Source organism: Pinus tabuliformis, chromosome 5_2, assembly GCF_031772625.1.
Source record: "Pinus tabuliformis cultivar Carrire ecotype Pingquan chromosome 5_2, CPIR1, whole genome shotgun sequence".
Taxonomy (NCBI): Eukaryota; Viridiplantae; Streptophyta; class Pinopsida; order Pinales; family Pinaceae; genus Pinus; species Pinus tabuliformis.
Window position 1 is genome coordinate 1098634449 of NC_142306.1, and position 24381 is coordinate 1098658829.

Consider the following 24381-nt stretch of genomic DNA (forward strand, 5'->3'; position numbering starts at 1 on the left):
TAAAAATTATGAACCTTGGGATTCTTCGACACTGGAGTCGCCAGGTGAATGATTTCAACCTTCCGATGTCTGATCGTTGTCCACCATCAACAATTAGATCTAAACTTGATACATTTTGCTGAGGAACATAAAACTACATCCCCAGTATGGTCGCCACTATAGATGTTTGAAGTGAATTCAGGATGTAAGCATCAATTGATCTATTTTCTCTTTCAGTTTCAAGATATTGGACAAATTCCGGATTTAGAACAGTATTATCAAAGACGCTTTCAGATTTAGTTTCAAACAAAGATAAATCAAAATGTTCATCAAACGGGAGATCTTCAAGATATTCAAATACAACTGGGCATGAATGAGATCTGAAAACCAGTATCACAGAACTTTCTTGCCGGAGAATTCTTGGAATGAGATTTGGGTTTTCATACACGGGAGGAGGATCAGGATTAGGATTGGCCCTGGTGTATCGTTTGGAAGCCAGTGTGTTGAATTGTTCCCAAAATTCAAATAGACATTACAATCTTTTCAGCCTACTGAATTCTAAACTTATCATCCAAAAGTCTAGAATTGTTTAATGTACTGGGGTAATAGTTTTCAGTTCTTCCCCAGTGGAGTCGCCACTATGTTATAGCCTAAATCTACCTCAGGCTGAGAAAGGTAGGTCTAGGGTAACATCAAACCACGCTTAACCTGGTAGCTAGCCCTACCAGGTCGGGAGAGGGCTCTCTCCTTGTCAATCTCAAAGAAAATATGGCAAGTAAGGCTTGAGATGACTGATATTAATACTAATTTTAGGCTAGGTATATGCTCAGAGGAATTTGATTGATTTTAATGGTTGGTTTCTGGATCAGATGAGGAAGGTAGCTTTGGGTCCGGGAAATCAACTCAAATTTGCAGAGGTTTCTGTGGGGCGAGGTAGGCAAGTTTTTTAGCACTTTGAAATGAATGTGATGGTGAGTCTAAAGACTGGTGAGGAGTTGGAGAGGGCATGAAAATTTCATGAGTCCTCTTCAAACAGTAGAAAACATTTAAAACTAAATAAACCCCAAGGCAGAGCACTGAAACACCAATGGATTCCACCCCTTAATCTTGATTCATTTAGTTATGCAGAAAAATATAGATGATGGCACATATACACATAAGATAAACTAAATAACAGAGGAGAAAACAATGCTAATTCACATTACCACAAGAATCCCACAAAATGCTGCAAAACCTTGGTTCATTTCCTTGCCAAACTGCAGAAGTGATTTATAAAGTAGCTCAATACATTCACAAGAGTCCAACCTTGACAAATGACTAAGAAAGTATAATATATATGCATCAAACCACCTATGCTAGCCATCAGGAGTCGAATCCATGAGTCAAGGAGTTGTTTCAACAAGATCTAAACTAGGAACTGAAAAATAGGCATTGGAACAGCTTGCCTCTAAAACTATGGAAATTGATTCATTCATCCTCAAACTAACTGATGTATCTACCTCCTCAAGTCATTTTTCATCATATTTACATCATATTACATCAAATTACATCATATTACATCATCAATTTACCAAAGAGAGAAGAAAAAGTCAAACTGGTAGCAAACTAGGCGAAATTCTAAACAAACAAGCAAAACTGGCAAATTTTTCTCCTATGCGCAGCGCCACTGATCTTATGCGCAATGATTTTTAAATACCATTTTTGGAAGCCCTCCCGATGTCCAAATCAGGTGCAAAATAGCTCATTAGAAATCTTGGGGAGTCTACTTTCTGGGACAACTTGAATTTTTTGATTTGGAGTCCATTTTCCCCTCCAAAAATGGAATCTCCCAAGACAGCTTCCTATGTGGCAAAAAAGTGGCAAAGAGGGCACTTTTTGGGTGTTTTTGGCCCTTTTGGAGGTCCAAAACTTGTCAAAATTTCTTAGCCATTTCTGAGTATGCATAACTTTTCATGTTGATTCCAAAAATGTAAACTTTTTTGCAAATGGAGGCCCACCTGCTGAAAAAACTTGTTTTTTGCTTCAAAATTTTCAAAAATGACAAAAACTTCACCAAATTTCTTGAAATTTGGCATGAGTGATCCTTTTTATGTGCTATGCTGGGCCAATGATGCTTCAGCCAAGATCTTGAGCTTGTCTTGCTCTTTTTTGCTTCTCAAAGCTCTCTTTAGTTTCGCCTTTAACCTCTTCACCCTTGTTTTGCAAATTTTATTCCGGGTTAAGTAGTGATAGGCCATATGGCGCAACATTTTCTTCTCTTTGTTGGCTTTCTCAAGCAATTTCTCCAGGTGAATGTTTGTCCTCTCTAACCATGATTCCTGGTCAACCTCAATTTCTTGCTCAAGGGGTGTCATTTTGATTTTTCTTCTCTTTGTCGCTTGCCTGTTTTCTCTAATTGTTTGCAACTCCATAATAGCTTGTTTGTTCTCCTGCTCAAGAAAGCTAATGATCCATTTGGCCCTCTCAAGGTCAAGTGACAAGGCTTGGATTTCCGCCTCCTTTTCTTTGATGATCATATCTTTGAGTCTTGAGCTTTGAGGGCCCAAATCAATGTCATCCTCCTCAACCAAGACAAAATCTCTGTCTTGCCCTTCAGTAGGGCCTTCATCATGCACCTGTTTCTTTCCTTTGTCTTTGTCCTGTACCTGTTCAGTTGAAGAAGAAGGCAAAGCCCCTTTCACCCCTGGTGAAGATAGCATTTGCCTGTGATCCAGTGAAGAAAACGAGACCCCTTCCACCCCTAGTGAAGATAGTACTCGTTTGGCAGCAGCAAAAAGTCTCCTGGTGCCTTTTTCATAAGTGACAAACACTAGCACAGCTGTAGTTTCAGTCTCTTGAAAATCTGGCTGTCTTGAAGGCCCTCCTTCCTCTTGAAGCACCGATGGAATCACCTGAGGGCATTTGAAAATCTCATGTGCAATGAAAGTATCCCATGGTATGTTCAGCAAGCTTAGTTGATGCAAGACAACAATTTTAATCAGTGAGAAGTGGTAAATGTTGTTGAACTGCTAAGGAAAAGGTTTCCTTTGCACATATAGATCCATCTTCTCAATATTCCTGCAGATAAAGTATGGGAGGTTCATCATCCTCACTCTTGTGAAATGTATCAACAATCTGACATGGTAGGAATACAGACGAGAAAACCTCCCTTCACAGGTGAAATACTTGATGATGAGTTTCATGAGAGGAGCATAAGTTTCCTACAAGTATTTGAAAGGAAAAACCCTGTTGATTTGCCTCTGATAACCAGCCTTGATGTAAGGCTCATAATGCTCTTTGCCCACATGCTACCCCTTATTCCAGTGTTCACCTACATTAGGGATGCCTATTGCTGCTGCAATGGTTTCAGGTGTCAAGGTGAAAGAGACACCAACAAGGTTCACCTGGTCATTGTGAAGATGAAGAACAAACAACCTAGCCAGCTCATGATGATACTTCACCATTTCTACCATTTCACAAAACTGATAACTAGATTGATGTTTAAAACAGGTTACTACAAGAGGGCAAGCAAGTAATTCTGTGAGAGTGGTGGGCTCCTCCCGGATGATTTTCCCTCCTTTATGTGGTTTCCTTGGTACATGATTTTCTTGGGAAGAATCACTAACAGTTTCATCATCCCTCTCATATGCTGAGTCTGTCTCCATGCTTGTGAATTTGGAGTGAAAACTGATGAGTATGAAGAGATTTTAAAAGTATGAGGGTGAATAATTTATGTAGGAAATGACTATTGTTTTTCTTTTGGGAAATGAGGGAATGACTGATATTATGACTGTAGAGGAGGGTTTAGATAATGGAATAGATGTAGTGAGGGGATAGAAAATGGGAATTAGGGTTTGGGAATATAGTATAGGATTAGGGTTTGGTAAATGGAAATGGGGTTTGGGAAGTGAGTGCTAATAATGTTGGGAGAGGGAAAGGGAAAGGGGTTTAGGGAATTTTAGTTAAAGGGCATGGGGTGTGGAAAGATAATCAAAGGGGAATAAAAACAACAGAAGACAATACCCTATGCAAAATTTACAAGACAATTTGGAGACAGCTAGGGTTTAGTGTTTTTGACATATAAATCACCACCACTGATGAAAATCATTTTGAAACTCAACAGACAGGTCCGTAGAGCTGCCTTTCAGGTGCGCAACACACTTTTTATGCGCAGCGCCCGAACGATTTGCAGTGTAAAACTTGTGCTAGGTGTGCAACACCAGAGCCTATGTGCACAGCGTCAGTGAACTTTCAGGCTTTTGCTCAATTTTTTGCCTCTTTCCTCCAAAATCACAATTTTTCCTTTAACTCCCTCTCTTGCAACAAATGAAGACTTCAAATGCATGAATGAGCTTTTATATCTCCTTGCTTTAATTTTTTCATCTACCAAACCCACTTTTCTAATGTCTTAGTCACTTTTCTTTAAAAACTTTGTTTTTCCATTTGCAGTTTGACTCTTCTTGATCACTTGATGAACTGATGCATTGATGTTTTTGTTTCTTGCAGTGGCTGGAGTTGGAAAGGTGACCAAGGGCAGCAGCTAGAACTTATTACATATAGAAAACACTTTAAATTAAATAAAATTTGTATATAGAAATAAAAAAACTCTCCATTTATTGAGCATATCATCAGTGAATTTATGATCTTATGAACTTATAAAACCTCCTCATGTGTCTACTGACCTTTTATTGAGTTTTGGATGACCATGGTTGCAAACCCTAAACCTAGTGAGACCTAAAACCCTAAAACTGGCTTTTGCAAATGAAATGACACAAAATGATAGTAAATGACCTAAACATGTGAAAATAGGCTAGCAGGTAAATTCCATGAGTTAAATTAACAAAGAACCACTACCATCAGTTGATCCATGACCTAATGGAATGCAGCTGATTGGATGGGACACCTAATATGCATGCAAAAAGAGAAATTTGATCACTGATGGAGGGATGAAGATACCGACACTAACATGTTGAAGACTACCTTGACTCCATAGCCCAATGAATGTTTGCTAATCCTTGATTCAACAAAGTTATATTTCATTCGATTTTACTACTAGAGTTAGCCATCTAATCATTAATAAAAAATCGTAAACCTATTGAGAGAGCCCTCTCAGGTTGAGGAGGCTAAGCGTTAGCCAAAAGATTGGTTTGAAAGAGTTACTCAGAGTCTACTTGATCAGCATCCTATCAGGGTCATATTTTGTGATAACAGTCCCAATAGATGGGATCGCATGTGCACGCACCACATCCATACTCTTGAATACACATGCATGGGAAGCTTGTAGACTAGTGATGAGCTGCAAGAGGTCTTCATAGTTCTAGATCTGACTATGGATGCGTGCCTTCATCTCGACCTATCTCGGCTTCATCATCTTAGGCAAGTGAAGTGGGGCTCCCTTGTATCTCATCATTGATGTTTGCATGTAATCAACAACACCATGCACGTTCAAAAAGATACAATCTCTTATAGCACATCGCTGCTACCATCCGTTGAGATGGACGACTGCCTTATGCATGGTACCAAACTTGGAATACAACACCCGCATGACTGTGTCAAGGGACAACACTTCATCTAGTATTTCCTTCTTCAATTCTACTCGGGCAGATGTTGTAACCAATTCACCTCCCTACTTGATCTTCCGTACTTCCTTCTCCATTCGCTCATTCTCAGCTATCAGAAAGCGAACACTCGAGCTAGTGTCTTTGGCATAATCTTTGGTAGCATTGACCAATGCTTCTAGATGTTTGCGCATGTCAGACATGATCACTCATTCCTCATACTACGTAGGAGATGTGTGATCTTTTGGAGTCGAAAATCTGTGAGATTACACAACTCTATATTGAGACTCGTCGAATGAGATGTTGTGCATCTCTCCTTCTGAATAATCTCCAAGCATCTCAGTGTCTCCTTAGTCTCTTAGGACTTGCTCATCTTCTAGATGCAGTGAAGATGGTGGGTCGACCTCTTGATGGTGAGGCATGAGGTTGGTGTCTTGCTCTAATTCCTGCCACTCCACATCCGTATCCATTCGTTCAAGTGCTCGCTCTATCTCCTAAGCAAAGTCCTGCTCTTGCGATGGGTCACCCTGTTTTCCTGACACCAACTGTTATGATGGGTCCACTAACTATATGGGCATTGTTTCATTTGTCTACACAAAATGCCCCTCCTGCTTTACCTATTCTTTCTACGCTTTCTTCTCATGTCTACTCAGTTCCTGTTCCTTCCGGAGTTATTCCTTCAACTCATGCAACTCCTTCTCCATTTCCTCCATTCTCTATTTCTCTCTCTGCCTTTGCACATTTTTCTTATCGCATTTTTGCCTCTTTGCCTCTATAGCCATAGCTACTTTCTCCACAAGTGGATCTGCTCGGAACTTGCAGCTTTTCTCTTCTTCCATGCGATCGACAATCTTCCTCTTTCCCTTGTCGCACACTGGTATGTTCACCTCTGTTGTTGTTGCTGCTTCGAGTGCTCTCTTGTATGCGGCTTCATGTTGCTTCGCTAACCATTCCACAGTGAAGTCGACTGGTTCATTGAGTCTGGAGGAGTTGTAACAATATATCCATGGGTCCTCCTCCACCCAATGACATGCCCCATGGATCCAGTTGAATTGTACTCTCACACAATGATCTTTCACAAGACAATGCAGGTCATACGGATTGTAACTTCAGAGGTCGAATGGATACTTCTTCATCTACTTTGCTTCAACATCCGCATGCTTGAAACTCTGAATCTTGTATAACCTAATGCACAGTGGAAGAGCAGGCCAAGGTGCTTTCTTCTTCTGGTGCAACCTAGCTGTCAATCCTGTCGAGATGTGATATGCTAATTCCTGCATGACGAGTATGTTCAAGGTGAACTTTGGTAGAACATGCAGAGGCTTCTCCACGTTGTACATCCGTATGAAGGTGTCGGATGGTGAGGCATACCAATCAACAATGTCTATTAGTGCCTCCATTCCTGCCTTCAACATGTAGGGTGGATCCTATTTGAATATCATCTTGTAAACTGGGGTGACAAAATGATCGGACAACCATGTGATAACTCCTCTGAAGCTGCATTCGGACAACATATTACAATAAGTTTTCACAACAGTCTCTGCCAGTTTCCGTGCCCACTTCAAGCCCGGGAACTCCTTTTGGGCAGAGATTGCATCCAAGATGTAGGTGGACATTTAGAGCTCTGCTTTCATACCTTTGGGCGGCTGCCGAGCCCTTGATATGTGTTCTTTCAGCGGATGAGCCAACATGCTAGACCAATTACATGGTTTTCCCTCTCTAACCAATTGGTGCAGCGCGATCACCCAACTCTGTGGGAAGGTTTCCGTGCTTTCTTGGTCATACATTCGACATGAAAAAGTGACTAAGTATTGATACAACTTCCGCACTATCTTCATCTTGTAGAACTGGTTGGGTGTCATCCTGAATTTAGGCGGCCCCTTCAGCCAGTTCTTCAAAATGTATCTAGAGTTGGCACTATTGTTGGGTAAGCTAAAGGGTGTCTCCATGATGGTCACGGGCTCCACCATCTGATACATCTCATCATAATCCTATGTCCTGAAGGTAGCAATATCCGCCCCGCTAACCTTGCTCATTGTTAATGTCTCGGGATCAGTGTGCAAGATGATTCAATGTATCATATCCGCGCATGGGAGCACAGGATACATGCATACAATTAGGTACAAGTTGGACTTGTGGATGTTCACATATACCTGGCGGTCTTTGAGGTCTTCCCCAAATGTGCCTGTGAAAGCATCATTAACATCCTATCATTTCAACTTGATGTCCTTGTCTAAAATCAACTTGGTATCTTCATAGGTCAGTAGAATTGTGGACAATCGCTCAACTGCTGCTCCAGTTGCACTTCCGTCAGTGTCCTTTGATCCTTCTCTCTTGGAGGCCGTTGATCCTGAACTACAAAGAGGCGGACAAACACCTGCTAGATCTAGAGACAAAGTGACATGCATGGCAAAAAATATGTCAGCGAAAACCAAAGAAAACTTGAGGAAAGATATGCAACATACCCGGGGATTGATAGGCAAGGATTGTGAAATTTCTTCCTGGAGGTAGGTTTATTAGCTGCTAGAATTGCACAATAGGTAGTCTAGGCTATCTAGGGAGGCTGACTAGCTGCTGGATTTGTGTAATGCGCAATCCACGCTGGCCTATTAGCTATCAGAATTATGTAATGTGCAATTTCAATTAGCAATGGTTGCGGGTTTAGTGACTGCATTCCACAATTTTCTGGGGCAACAGTCACCTAGTCCCTCAGAATTGCGCAATGCAAGCCAGGAGGAAAACTCCTGGGTAGAAATGTGTGTTTCCTAAGAGGAAGACATAGCCTTCCTTTTGAGGATTGCGCAATGTTGTCTTGGTGAGTCAGAGTCTAGGCCAAGACTGCCCAGACTCGCCAACAGGCAACTGAAAGCAAATGTGATTATGAATGCATGGCGATACTAAGTGTAAGAATAAGTGAATGATCGTGAAAATAGTGAATGAACGATTCAGAAAATAGAACAACATGCATGTAGGTGAAGCAGGTCATCGAATCAGTGACCGTTCATGCAAAACGGTTTCATGCATGCGATAGTAGTGAGATGTTAATGAAAGCTGAAACGGTGCTAGTATAAGCTAGTATGCATGTAAATGACAACAAGCGTTCACTTGAATCAAGAAAACAACACTCACACAAGTGAAAACACAAAAAGCAATACAAGTTGAGACCACTTACCCGTGAATAGCTGAGTTGGATGTGTCGAAGAGTCCTGGATGTGCTGTGGGATGTCAGAGCTCCAAGATTGATGTGAAGAAATGAGCTCTGATGCATTGAATAAATAAGCTTGAAACTCATGATGGTCATGCCACAAATCTAGGAAAAAGCGACACTTGGAGGAAATATTCTAAAATGATCTTTTCATGTAACCTCCAGCTGCGGAAAATAGCTCCCTAAAATCTAGGGATGCTTTTTGCATGTTTCTTTTTCTATCCGGGGAAAAAGTAGCCCATGCATGTAAGTCAAGTTTCTTTGGTCTCGGGTGCAACTGCTCAACCCAACTGCACATGCAAGAACCCACTCAATTGCTAGGAAAAAATGCGCATTTCTGGGAGGGAGCTGAGCTGGCTTCCTAGGAGCTTTATGCAATTTCTGGGCAAAGCAGTTGACTACTGCCTAGGATTGCACATTTCCCAGGCTGAGTAGCCTTGCTAGGAGGAATTGCACAGTTTTCTGGATGAAGCTTGACTGGCAGATTTGCGCGATTCTGGAGCCCACCATGCTACCAAATAGATTTACGCAATTTCTAGAGGGAAGGTTGGTTGCCCTCCAGAATTGTGAAATTTCTTGAGGGAGCTTCTTAGCCTGTAGCTGGACCAAGTCTGAGTAAATAGCTTGTGAGGGTGATGTAACAAGATTTGATGAATAGGTTGTCTTTTGCAAGAAAATCACTGAAGCTTGTGCATTGGATGAAGTAAGACATGCTGCTGTGAAAGGTTGGTAGGGATGCTCCAAAACGAAGCTAAAGCAAAATTTTGGAGGGTGGTTGTAGCCACTACAACAGGTCAATAGAGTTCTCTCCTGCATTATTTTACCCTTTTTCAGGCTTGAGGGACTAAAATTATGAAAAATGACACTGTGGATTTTACTTATGTTTTTCCCCTAACTCCCTAAAATTGAAAAACATCAAGATATACTTTCTCTGGGCTCGTTAAAATTTTACCTTGAAAGAACTGAACGAGTTTTCTTTTCATGTCTTTTCAAACTCTTTAAACATGAAAACGACATCGAGTTACCCCTTCAGTGCACTCATAAAACTTAAACAATGTAGGACTCGTCAATCATGATGGGATTGAACCACTCCTTCCTAGGGTTCGTTAAAAATACTTCGAAGGACTCATCCACAAGATAAGCTTACAAGACAAGCATATGTTATCCTCCTCAAGCTTATTAAAAATAAAGAGGTACTTGCTAGTAATGGTGGGGGAAAAGTGGGAAAGAACCTTTGATTTGTATTTTAAAACGCAGTATGTCGCTATCGAAAATGACAGTCCATCACTTTTGTGTCCAAGTTTGGAAATCCATTTGCCTCTCAGTTCACCATACCTCATTGAAAGTCTTCAATTGGTTTGGGTATCATTTTTGAGTCAAATTCTTCCAAGTCAGAATGTCATGTCACCAATATGTTCAAGAGATGTCCAACCTCAATTCAAATTAATTTTCCATTTACGGTCTTCAATCACATCGACCATCCCTGAGTCAATCCTTGATTACTCCAAACAACTGTTCTTCAAAAACTTGACATGAGTTTAGTGTCATAGGCCCTCTTACGATGGGTTTCTTCCTATCAATTTCAGCTCATTATCTAGGAAGTTGATCTAGAAACCTTCAGTACCTTGGAGCCTGCATGCCTTAATGATAGGTTTTTCACCTTCGACGACAAGTTCTCATCATTGACCTTCAATCAAATGATTCTATGAGTGTTTGACTTCAAAACATCTATTCACACTTCATAGATTGTACTGGAAGTACCTTGAGACACATTTCCATTATTGGTCGTTTCTCTTGTGCTTGTTAATGGTTCACATCATTGACCAATAATTAAGTGGTTTATACCATGTTCGACTAGAAGACATTCACTCGCATGAATAGATTTGTACTACGGATCGAGAAATGGAGATCAAGACCCTGGATCTATTTTCATCCATCCAAGATGTATGGAGTTATTAAATATTCATGATTGTAAACATAGATCCATTGATGGATACATCCATACTATGTCGTCTATTGACATGGATCGCCAGATGTATTTCCGTACCTGTTCTTTGAGACATTTATATTCTAAGTATGGGAATGCCTACCTCAATGATGATTATATATTGCATTGTAACATTTGATTGATAATTTCAAGTCTCCAAATGTAGTCTCTGACCCAAACCTTGGCATTATAAAGCGCTTCAGTCATTAAACATCTCTTCTGACTTTTCACTTTAGGGGCAATCTATTACACGTCATTTTGTCACATTAGGTAAATGACCATCAGTTTGGATATTTCGCTATCCATCAATGTGTTACAAAGAATAACCTTGCAAGGATATAATCCAAACTATCCCAAAGATAATGAAATTCTTGCATATCAAGGCTCAAAAACCTATTTTTGGCTTCCTGCATAGTTCCCTAGTCAATTTTTGTGCATACATAGAAGAGGACATTAGAAACTGCACATAAGTGCACTCTGTCTTACACTATGGCATGCGCACATGACTTAACACATGTTAAAAATAAAATTAAAGTCTACGAGCATTGTTAGTCAGATATTTCCCAACTAACAAGCTTCGAATGGATGCCTATTTAGCCTTGATCCCTCCCATCATGGAGCTACCTCCATCTCTTTGTGGAACCCTTATCCCACCATTTGTGGATCTAATCCCTTGGGAAATGGATCCCAAACTTCCCCCTCTTGGCCTATAAATCTAACACAAGCCTAAGGATTGGAGAGGATTGTTGGAAGTAGGCTTATGCTATAGAAATAAGGCTAGGAGATTATTCATCCAAGAAGAGGGTATGAGATTGTGAGAAGAGTCTTGTAAAATCAAGGATTTGAGGTTGTGTTGAGGCCTTGAAAATCGCTCCGACAACATGGGGGACGACCACTCGGTCTGGACCTTAAGACAACTGCTTTTCCGTTAAAATTTGTGGTTCTAACTGGGGATAATGGGACCAGTTTCCCAGTGTGGGTTTTAATATGAGAGTGGGTGGTTCATGAGCGTTTTCAAATAGTATAATGATAATCTAAATGACCTATTCTATTATGCAAATCTTCTAACTAACTTATTCTAATATAAACCCGGGTATTTCTGTGTGGTATGTGATCTACATAGATATCTGCTTAACATGTGATAATAAAGATTAATCATGCATAAACAGAGATGATAACATATAAGCTAATTTCTTTGACTAAATAGTTAGTCAAAGAAATTTATAAAATTTATCACATATATGATGAATTATATATAATAAAATTAACAATTTCAGCTACGCATCATACAATAGTGCAATTAACCCTTAACAGAAAGAATAAATATCACACACAATTCATGGAAGTGAAGTGTTGTCACTGATTAAAATAAAACAGAAACAATCATACAAGATAATAGTACCCTATGTGTGAAGTTCTGATCATTTAACGAATGACATGGATCAACTCCTTTCTTCAAATCAAATTATCTCCCAAGAACACAATAGTGCATCAACAAAGGAAAGTAGTGTGATATCTAAAAGAAATGATCATGTTCCATAATTCCACCAAAGCATTCACAAATGTACAAAAGCACATTCTTTGGAAATGTTTTTGGTAAATTTATGGGTATAAATACTATTCTAACTAATGTGCAAAAATAGATTATACAAAAATTGAGGAGGTTTCAAACAACCTTCCTCCTAACTAGTTAACTAACTCTAAAAATAAACAATGGCTTGATGAGAAGAACTAAGATGATGACTTGATGTCTGCCAGCTCTTCCTTCAAATCACAAATATCGATCATTGGTTTGAGTTGAGAAGGTGCCCCAAAATGTGTCTTGACCTGTCCTGTGAAAATTGCATCGGTGAGAGGTGGAAGCATCCGTTGAGTCAAATAAAGTGAACAGTTAAGGGTCATGATCTGGCTGTCCGGTTTTATGAGGTATTGCCAATATGACTCCCAGTTGGTCTTGGTCAATTTTGCAATTGCCTCCCTTTGAGTCTCCGCCTTTTCCTGCTAGCTTTTATACAAAGCACCCAAATCGAGCATTTCTTTTAGGTTTCCTTCCTTTAGTAGGTTGGTGACAAACAGAGTGTGGTTCACTGCCTTGATTATATTCTTCGATACCCCAGCTGCCCTTGCCACTGCTAGCTCAGCTTGCTTGATTCTCGCATCCCAATCTATGAAAAGAATGTCTTTGTGTGTCTCCTCGATTTCAGGTAGATTGGCCTTCCTTCCGTCTTCTGTTTCTTGCCATTCGATGAACTTTGAGATTCTGGTGTTGAGATTAGTAAACTCGGTTCTTTGGTCGATCACCTTATCTGTTAGTTGATCGCTAGTGATCAGATAAGGAGTAATGTGTGACATCTTTTGGCAAAAATGCTCCTGCTGTTTCATTAGGAGGGAATTCAGTTCCAGTGCCTCTTTAACGAACTCTTCAGTAGTGGGAACATCTTTATATCTTTCCATGGCTTGCTGCAATTCTCTCCTTTTATCTCAACAAAGTAGATACTTCAGTAGCTTTGTCAATAGTGGTCGTTGCATATGCTCCCATGAACTGTGACAATCTAGTCAAGATCTCAGCTAGGTTGAAATAAATGTGCCTCCAAACTATTTCCATGGGCTCGTTTCCAGGTGGGATCTCGGGTGTTTCTACCCTTTTCCTTTTTCTTTGTCTTCTTACTACTACCTTTTGGAGTGGGCTGTAGAACACATCAAGTGAAGGGATTTCGGTCACTTTCAAGACGATCTCTGATATGGGCAGAGTAGGGACAATCTTATTCTGCTGGGATGTTGTCACATGCTCATCCATAGGCTTGGACTGCTCATCCATGGGTTTGGAATGCTTGTCCATAGACTTGGACTCTATATTCTCCTGAATATGTAGAGGAGTTTGAAACTCCATTGCCTCTTTGGTATCTGTCATTTTGGGAGTGTCTTGCAGTTTCTGATTAAACTGATCCCACTCTCGCTACAAACTGCTACCTTTGACCTCTGAACTAATTTCTTTAGGTGGGGTGCTCAAAACCTATTTCTCAGTTGACTTCCTACTGGACTCTGTTGTATTATCTGTCTCTTGGGCCTTCCCTGTATCTGGTGTTTTCTTAATATTCACCTGAGATGTTGTGTGAGAACTAGGTCCTTCACTGTTAACAATAACACTTGGTGTAGGCTTATCTTCGATCTTTAACAAGTGTAGTGGGATTATTGCGAGCCTTTCATTTCTGAATTCCCAAAATCTTTCAAAATTTTCAGGACTCAGGTTCGCTTTAGCCCATTCGAATGCTTGTTCGAAGGACTTGGCTAACTGTAACAGGTCTTCAAAATCATTATCCTCATGGTTGTATGGCTTGAGCTTTACCACAGTAGTGATGTTATGTGCTACCTTGTCTGGATCGAATTGCCTTTTTGGAAATGTATGAAGCCTGAGGGCTTCCATGTTTGCTGACTCCTTAATGGCATGATTAAAATTTTCTAAAGCAAAAGAACCACACTTGATAGGAAAAGAGGGCCATAATAACTTCTTGTTTTCTTTGAGGACTTTAGTTAGGCCTTTTCCTACGGTCTGGTGGGCGATTTCCCTTGCTAACAATTTATTAGAAACATATAAAGGAAGGACATGTGGGTCAGTTGTGCTACCAAAAACCCTAATGTAGGTGAACCATTCTTCAATAAAATATTTTCTGACAACTAGAAGGTCTGTTGCAGCTTCTTGGGAAAACCTGGGGGCTTTCTTATTGAAAATCATTTGATGCAGGGGAAAAATAACAGAATGACATATCTTATAGAAATGAGGTATATAATGGGATTCCCATATTTGCTTATGATTGAGGTGGATAGGGTAGGGGTCCTATAAGGTCCATTTCCAACCCATGGTCGGAAATGCAGTGCAGAAAAAAAATGGCGTCCATAATGTAAGCACAAAAATAGAATGGGGGAAGGTTCTTTGGAGAGGAGGCTCTCTTCTATCGATACTTAGTAATGATGGTGGCTAGGTTATCAGATAGGATGGTGGTCCAATTCATGATGTGGGAGTTAACGCAGGCATCAATCAGAGGAATCCATTCTATGGAAAACTTAGAATTATTGGGCAACCCATATAGTCTACATAACATAGTAGCTTCATAGTTGTAAGGGTTTGCCAAAGAGGCTATAGCATACATACCCGATTTGTCAAATTTGAATTTGTTGTCTAATACTCTCCAACCTTGAATCAGCTTGAAGGGGTCTAGGTTCTTCTTTACGAAGTTGGCCATGTATGTCTTATCATATATATCCTGAGGATCAGGTATATGAAACATTTTCTTCATGTCCTCTGCTCTGAACGACCCCATGAATTCATTTCTTGAATTCCTGAATTGCCTATCTTCAATGGTCAGTTTTTTGACCACCCACCTGATCAGATTTTTGTATGGGAGGATTTTATCCCTCGCTCCTATCCTATGCAGGAAAGAACAGGTATCGTCCTTGAATTGAAGCCCCGAAGGTCTTGTTGAGTCAGTTGTTTCTCTTGTAACAGTAATCTTGGGACGCTCATCCTCAAGCCTATACCTCCCAAGTTGTTTCTCCTCCATCAGACTTGCAGAATGTATCAGAAAATATGGGATCCATCTCTGTAAACTCAGATTCTGCAATGCTCTGCTTCTTCTGTTTCTGCATCACCTTCCTCAATGACATGTCTTTTGTAGCTTGCTTGAAATGGACAAGATATATTAGCGCAGACAATATCAAGTAATTAAGATTGAAAGCATTTCTGAAATGACCTTGGATCATGAGAAAGGTTTAATGATATACTCAACGTTAACTACCCATAACTTGGAAAATGATTAGCTCTCCTTGGGCCGCTAAATATTTATTATCCTATCAATTTGTTCGTTTTTGTATTTAAAACGCAATTATTTCACACGCTTACCACTCTTATTCGCATATCACAATCTTCAAATGGATACAATATAGCGTTGTGCTTACTATAAGGCGAAATGCGATTGTGATTGTCGCAATATCGCATTTCACAAATCGTTAATGGGCATTGTAATGACATAGCTTAATTACTTGCGAAGTTTGCAAAGTGCGATTTGTGAAATGACAAGGTGCTTATAATCGGGATATCATAGCAGGAGATTTGATCGCGCATCGTAGATTTTTAAAGGTGTTTTATGATAGTCACATGGAAAAGTGCGATTTGTGATTTACGATAAGGATCTCATCCTTGGGTTTTTTACCAAGATTTTTCAAGGCAATTTCTTAGAATTAGTTTTTATTATCCTAAGACTAAAAATTTAAAAAGGGTCCCCATTTATATCTCTAACCTAGCTATTATTATCCATAAATGGGGGGGTTGTTACATAGTACAACAATTGGTGATTCACTTGGGAGAACAACCTATCTCTGAGTATTTTTCTAAAATTTTTAAAAATTTCAAAGTAATTAGAGTTATAGGAATAATAATAACATGAGTGATAAAAGTAAACAACATTTCTCTAGAATCATTATCACTTACAAAATCTATTTATTCAACTACTTTACTCTTGTAATGATATAAATACAAATGTTTGCATCAGTCAATAATAAGAGTTAAAGTGATATAGCAGGTGTTTTCTACAGATTAGTTTTTGATGTTTACTCATTTATCACAGATAGAGCCTCTACTGCCAGCAGGCATTCATAGCCTCGACAGGGTTATCTTTTAGCCAACAATGATTCATTATCCCATCTGAAGCAATTTTCAAATTTTGAAATGATATTCACTTGCTTTGAATCTCACTTGGATTTTGTCTCTTTTTCCTTTTTAATATAATCTTTTCTTTGAGGTTTCTTAAAAGACATTGTCTAGGCTTGGTAACCTAATAATGACAATGCCATTCACTGGTTTTAACTAAACTGAACAAGTTGGCTCTTGATGAGATCCCTTGTCTTCTGATCGATGAGATCATCGGCTATTACCCTGTGGTAATATAATTTTAATTATTTCCCTATGACCATGGTAAACAAGCTCGCAATGAGACCTTTTATCTTCTAAGTTTTGTATATTTTAGAATTACACTCTGAAAAAGGAAAATTTTATCAGATGGGGTGAATCATTGGCTCTTTTGAGAGTTTTGGATGATAATGATAGAGTTTTAAGATATTGATCTGCAGAAAGTCCTTACTAGGTTAAAGATTCTTTTCTTGACTGATAACAAAACATTCATACTCTAAAAGATAAGAGTTTGTTCATAGAATAAATGTTTTTAGCAAGATCAATTTTTCCGAAGAAATGAGGTTTGCTTTGGTACTCAAATGTTCTAATTATTTCTTTTAACTTTTACTTATAGAAATGAAAAATAAAAAATATTATCAAAGATTTTATTTTGAAAAGCCAAAAGTAAATACTACTTAAACTTTATTTTCCTAAGAATTTGAAAGGCAATATGATACAAAATTGGAAGAGGTTGTCTTCTAAGAAAATTATTTTTTCAAGATTTTCCCATTTATGGGCAAACAATCCTTCTTACCTAATAAGTCTTGTAAAGGAAACGTTGATTGTCCAATTTTCTCAATAATTTAAAAAGGGCCAAGCCATAGTCTTTGAAATTTAGGATGTTTACCTTTTTCTTCGTGTGCTTTGTCCAACTTCAAAACCAAATCCCCTACTTCCAAATTTTTTTGACTGACAAAGGTTGTATTAAAAGAGGCTTTGACTAATTGTTGATGATGGAAGTGGGTTGCTTTGGCCTTTTCTCATTCTTCTTCAAGCTTAAGAATCTGAAACTGTCTAGCTTGGAGAGAAGAAGAAGGGTTTTCATCGATGAATTGCACTAGGGCAAGATATGGGATTGATATGTTTGTGGGAAGAACAATTTTTTTTCCATAAACCAAAGCAAAAGGGGAAGAACCGATAGATGCCTTCTATGTAATTTTTTCTGCCCATGAAGCAAAAGTCAATGCTTTGTGCCAATTCTTATGATTTTGGTCAATATTCCTTTTGATAATTCTGATGATGTTTTTGTTTGTTGATTCTGATAATCCATTACCTTATGGATAATAGCTGGCTTAATATTTTAGTTTAAAACCTCGCTTTAGATCAAATTCTACCATTGCATTTCCCGAAAAGTAAGATGCATTGTCAAACATTAAAGCTGAGGGTAAGCCAAACCTGGTAATAATGTACTGATCAATGAAGTCTGTAATGTTTTCTATATTGGCTATCCTTAAGGGGATAACTTCTACCCATTTTTAAAAATAATCAGTGGTTGTAAGGATGAATCTATGCAGTTTGGAAGAGTTAGGAACAATTTCACCAATTATGTCTAATCCCCATTGTTCAAATGGTTGTTGGATGTTTACTGGTTGCAAAGGGAATGTTGGGTTCCTTTCTCTTCCAGCTGTAGTTTGACAGGTTTTACACTTTCTTGCATATTCATGTGCATCCTTAAATATCGTTGGCCAATAATATCATGTATGCAGTATTTTGTGAGTTGTGGTATTTCCTCTTAAATGTCCTCTAGCTGGTCCATCATGTAATTCTTGCATGACCTTTTCAGCTTCAGGTTTCTCCAAGCATCTTAGTAATACTGAATCACAATTTTTCCTAAACAATACATCATAGAATAATTGATAATGATTTGATTTCAACCTTAAAGCACACTTTGTTTTGTAATCAAGGTGCATAGGAGCATATCTGTTCTTTAAGTAAAATTCCAAATCAGCGTATTGTGATTGTGTATCATTGAGGATTACCTTTGATATTTGTACTTCATTACCTTGATCTTCTTCTAGTGATAACTGGGAAGCTCCTATTAACATCCTGCAAAAACTTTGACCCCTAATAATTTTAGCCAACCGGATTTCCACATCATATTCTTGAAGTGCAGTAACCCAATTGGCTCCTTTATCCCCTACTTCTCTTTGGATTAATAATTGCCTTACTGCGAGGTAGGGTACTATTATCTTTGTATGGGATTTAAGAAGAAAAGTTCTGAAACGTTTCAAGGTTTTAAAAACAACAAATTCTTGTTTCTCGATAGCTGAATAATTTAACTCGGCACCTTGCAAGTTAGAACTGAAAAAGGAGATAGGTGCTTCGATATTTTCATCATTTAGTTGTGTTAGAACTACTGCATAAGATGTATCGGATGAAAAAGTATATAATACAAAAGGTTTGAGAAAGTTAGGAGTTGTCAACGAAAGAGCATTAATAATGGCTTTTTTAATCAACTCAAATGACTCCCTTCCATGTTTGCCCCATTTGAAAACTGTGTTTTTTTGTATTATTGTTTGAAGGGGTAGGACAATCTGTGAAAAGTATGGGACAAATCTTTTTACAAAATTAATTTGGCCTAGGAATGATTGCATGGTCTTTTTGTTATGTGGGAGAGGAATCTTTTCGATCTCTTGGACTCTATCGGGATCAATGTAAATCCCTTTCTTGGATACTATAAACCCAAGGAGTTTGCCTTCCGGTAAAGCAAAATAAGATTTTTTGGGATTTAAGGAAATGATACATTTCCTGTATCTTTCAAAAATATGCTTTAGGTCACTTAAATGATTTTTCCTATCCTTAGAAAAGACTGTGATGTCATCTAAGTAAATAACAACTAATTTATTAACCAAAGCTTAAAAGCAATATCCATAGCACGTTGAAACGTAGCACCTGCGTTAATGAATCCAAAAGTCATATTCTGATAGGCGTATGTTCCCCACTTGGTTCTGAATGTTGTCTTTAATCTGTCATGTGGATGCACAAGAATTTTATTTTATCCTGAGAATCCATCTAGAAAAGACATTAATTCGGAACCTGCAACTCATTGCAATATTTGTTCCATGGTAGGCAAACGAAAGTTATCTTTTTGAAAAGCTTTATTCAGATTCCTAAAATCGATACAAATCCTAATATGACTGTTCTCTTTCCTTACAGGCACCATATTCGATACCCATTTAGAGTGTCTAATAGAGAAGATTATTTTGGCTTTCAAAAGCTTGTTTAATTCGAATTTGATTTGGCTTTCAAGGTTTGGGAGAATTTTGCGAAGCTTCTGTTGAATTGGCTTTTCGTTCGAAGTCATAGGTATGGTATGTTGAATTACAGAGGTATCATAGGTTTTGAGATCTGAGTAATCCCAGGCAAAGACACCTTTGTATGTTTTCAACAACCTAATGAATGATATCCTTTCTTCTGATGATAGGCCAAGACCTAGGTTGACATTTTGAGGTTTTTCAGTTGACCCTAAGTTTACTAGTTCAAATCCCAAAGTAGAACTTTGAGTTTTGGAGTTAGTAACTTTCTTGAATCTATCCTTTAGATCATAGAGATCTTCCATCTTAACTACAGACTTCGGGATTGGGTTTTGATTCTGATCATTTTTAATTTGGAGATCATGCTCTTGTTCGTCTATGATCTGTTCCTCATAGGACCCTTCTGATGTAAGGAAATTAACTATATCTGCATCGTTATTGAATACTCTCCAATTTGTTACATTATCAGGAATAGATGGCCTAAAGATTAACTCTATTGAAAATCTGTCTGGACTGAACTCTTCTGCGGGTATAAGCTTGGATGCCACATTAGCAAGTAAGTCAGCACTTGCGTTTTGCAGTCTAGGAATTGAAGAAATGTTAAAATCAGAGAAGTGAGAAGTCAGATTTTGGGCTAATGATTGATAATGTTTAAGGTGCCCAGAGACACAATGAATTGTATTTCTTACTTGCTTCACAATTATTTCAAAATCACCATAGACTTGTAGATATTTGACATTAAGGCCAATGAATTTGTACAAACCTTGGATCAATGCTTCATATTCAGCGACATTATTGGTGCACTGAAATTCAAGTCTGTAGGATAACATGGTTTTCTCTCCTTGCAGATTGATCAAAATGCATCCTGCGCCTGCACCATCTTCAGATTTGGAACCATAAAAATAGAGAGTCCATAACAAAGAATTATTTGAAATTTTATTTACTAAATTAGCACACTTGGAAGCATCTGTTTGTGAAAAAATTTCTATTTGAGACACTACGACATTATCTGGGACGAGAACTCTAAGCATTAAAGGATACCAAAAATGGCTCAACCGAGTAATTTCCAATGATGTTATTGTTGTAGGCAACAGGTTCATTGCTTCTCTCAGGGTCAGTGACTGTATATTTCATGAACTTTTCTCTGTCTAACCTAATTTGGTTTGGTTTACCATTATGTCACAACCAAATGTGAGACCAATTAGTTGCGAAGTAACCATGCAACTTTTCAGACCAATCCCTACTTAGGATTAAACCATAAAATTTTGAGATATCAGCCACTAAAATATCAATTATTTACAAAACTTTTGGATTAGAGGAAAGCCTGATTGAAACTGATGCTATTTCTCTGAGTACCTCTAATTTTGTCCTATCTAATTGAACTAAGTGTACCACAGATTTTTGAGGTGTAATATTCAATTTGGTGCACACGACTCTTGGCATAATATTTGAAGAGGCTCTTGAATCAACAAGACAGTTATGAACATTCCTGTTGAAAATTTCGTAAGTGAGCACAAATGGAGGAATATGATAAATAGATCTATCACCAATTGGGACTAAATCTGAAGGATCTACTCTGTTGGAAGATGATGGAGGTTTTCCCATATCGTAGGTAGCTTGACTAACTACAGCAGATGGCAAAGGGGATAGAGGAACTGCTTTTAATTCTCTTAACAAAAATTTTGTTGTTGCTTGAGTTTAGTGAGTTCATGCAAAGAAATGTTTGCTCTAGTATTTTTCATATCTTCGACTATGTTGTATTCCACTGCATCTGAAACTACCAATGTTTTGGAAGCATTTGGAGAATCTAGTGGAATAAGGTCCTTCTGACTAGTCTTAGACTTTTTTGTTACTGTTTTCTCCTTTACAAGAGTAGCAGTTTTTTGTTTATGATTTGTGATAGATGTGTTAGGAGAGTTTTTTCTCCTCGTAGTTACTAGCATAGCTTGTGCCTCTTCTTCATTTGGGAGGATGAAATCCCACATTCCATTTAATTCAACTTCTTCTTCTGTTTCGACTTCCTCTTCGCCTAGTGAGTCTTCTTTTGTTTCTTGATCAAACTTAGCATTTGAAATGGTGTTCAGGGGTTGTGATGCAGAAGAAGGATTCCTTTTAAACGAGCTAAAAGGTTTCTTCGGAGCAGAGGATTCTGCAACTTGTTTCTTGATTTAAATCATTTCATTAGACATTGTCTTTAATACTTTCTGCAAGCCTTCAATATCGAAAGGGTCCTTTGAAACTTTCTTTTTAGAATCATCCTTAAACATTACTTTCTTTGACTTCCTATTGTTCATTTTTGATCTCTTTTCTAAAGCTATAATCCTTCTTTCTACAAACACAACTTCTTTCATGTTTTCTAGAAGGGTAGCCTTATTGGCTCTATCTACGAAAATTGCAATATTAGAGGGAAGAGACAATATGTACCATTCTATTTGTACATCTACAACAGGTTTTGAGGTAGATGGGATTTTATTTAGCAACTTGTTAAATTTTGAGTTGAATTCATTGATCCTTTCATCTGAGTTAGCTTTTAAATTAGAAAGATCATTGATCAAAGATGCTATGGTCCTATCATCACCAAATTTTGCAAGAAATACTTCTTGAAAAGTATCCCAGTTCCTAATTGATCCTGCTGGAAGGGAAAAATACCAAGATCCAGCAGATCCTTGGAAGGTATAAGGGAATAGTCTAATTACAACATCTTCATGTGCAACTCCATTAAGATTCATGGCCAACATGAAGTTATTTAGATGTTCTTCGGCTGGAAGACCATCGTCAGGATTGTACTTGGGTAGCCATTTTTCTAGGTTTGTTGGGAGTGCATTTGGATTTACAACCAGGACAGCACCATGGTTTGTCCAAGGCTAAGCGGATTGATTAGCCATAACTTGAGTTGGAGGCTGAGAAGATGGGAAGTTCAGTCCAGAAGTAGGTATAGATGGTGAAAAAATTACTACTGGGTTAGTAATACTAGTGGCAGTACTAATCAAAGAAGTCGATAGTTGAGAAGTTGTGGATTGAGTAGAAGTGAATGGGAAAGTGAATAGATGGAAAGGTGATGTGATCTCGCTAGTATTCGATTAAGATCTTAGTGAGGTAACTTTCCTACATCGTGGAAGGATAGGGAACTCAAAACGGGTTACTCCAAGCCTTTCACTTTGCAATCTAGTTAATACACTAGTTTGTTGTAATAAGGAAGTAACACTTTCATCAGAAACTTCGGGCCTCTATGGATTCTTAGTAGAAATAGATATTTGTTCAAATTTATGTATCAAAGAATGAATTTCGGGAGAATCGAGAGTGTAATCTGGGGAAGGTGATTGTCTTATATTTTAGGAGACGAGGGAGATGTTTCTATAACTTCAGATTTCTGATTATGAGATTCTGAACGAGATCTAGAAGGTGTAGCAGTTGCAGAGGGGTTTTGACTCTTATGAATGTTTTTCGATTGATCTTTAGGTTTATATGCCATTCATAGTCAGATGGCCCTCCTTCTAGCACCAAAATGTTGAGGCCTCGAAAATTGTTGCGACAACATGGGGGATAACCACCCAGTCCGGACCTTAAGACAACTCCTTTTCTGTTTAAAGTGGTGGCTCCAACTGGGGATAATGGGACTAGTTTCCCAGTGTGGGTTTTAATATGAGAGTGGGTGGTTCATGAGCATTTGCAAATAGAATAATGATAATCTAAATGACCTATTCTATCATGCAAATCTTCTAACTAACTTATTCTAATATAAACCCGGGTATTTCTATGTGGTATGCGATCTACATAGATATTTGTTTAACATGTGATAATAAAGATTAATCACTCATAAATAGTGATGATAACGTATAAGATAATTTCTTTGACTAAATAGTTAGTCAAAGAAATTTATAAAATATATCGCATATATGATGAATTATATATATGAAAATTAACAATTTCAGCTAGGCATCATACAATAGTGCAATTAACACTTAACAGAATGAATAAATCTCATACACAACTCATGGAAGTAAAGTGTTGTCGCTGATTAAAAGAAAACATAAAAAATCATACAAGATAATAGTACCATATGTGCGAAGTTCTACTCATTTAACGAATGACATGGATCAACTCCTTTCTTCAAATCAAATTATCTCTCAAGAACACAATAGTGCATCAACAAAGGAAAGTAGTCTAATATCTAAAATAAATGATCATGTTCCATAATTCCACCAAAGCATTCACAAACTTAAAAAAGTGCATTCTTTGCAAATGTTTTTGGTAAAATTTTGGACCCTTCTCTAAATGCATGAGAAGGGTATAAATACTATTTTAACTAATGTGCAAAAATATATTATACAAAAATTGAGGAGGTTTCAAACAACCTTCCTCCTAACTAGTTAACTAACTCTAAAAATAAACAGTGGCCTGATGAGAAGAACTAAGATGATGACTTGATGTCTGCCAGCTTGTCCTTCAAATCGCAAATATCAGTCATTGGTTTGAGTTGAGGAGGTGCCCCAAAATGTGTCCTGAGTTGTCCTGCGAAAATCGCATCGGTGAGAGGTGGCAACATCCGCTGAGTCGAATGAAGTGAATAGTTAAGGGTCATGATCTGGCTGTGTGGTTTTACGAGGTATTTCCAATATGACTCCTAGTTGGTCTTGTTCAATTTTGTGATTGCCTCCCTTTGAGTCTTTGCCTTTTCCTGCCAACTTTTATGC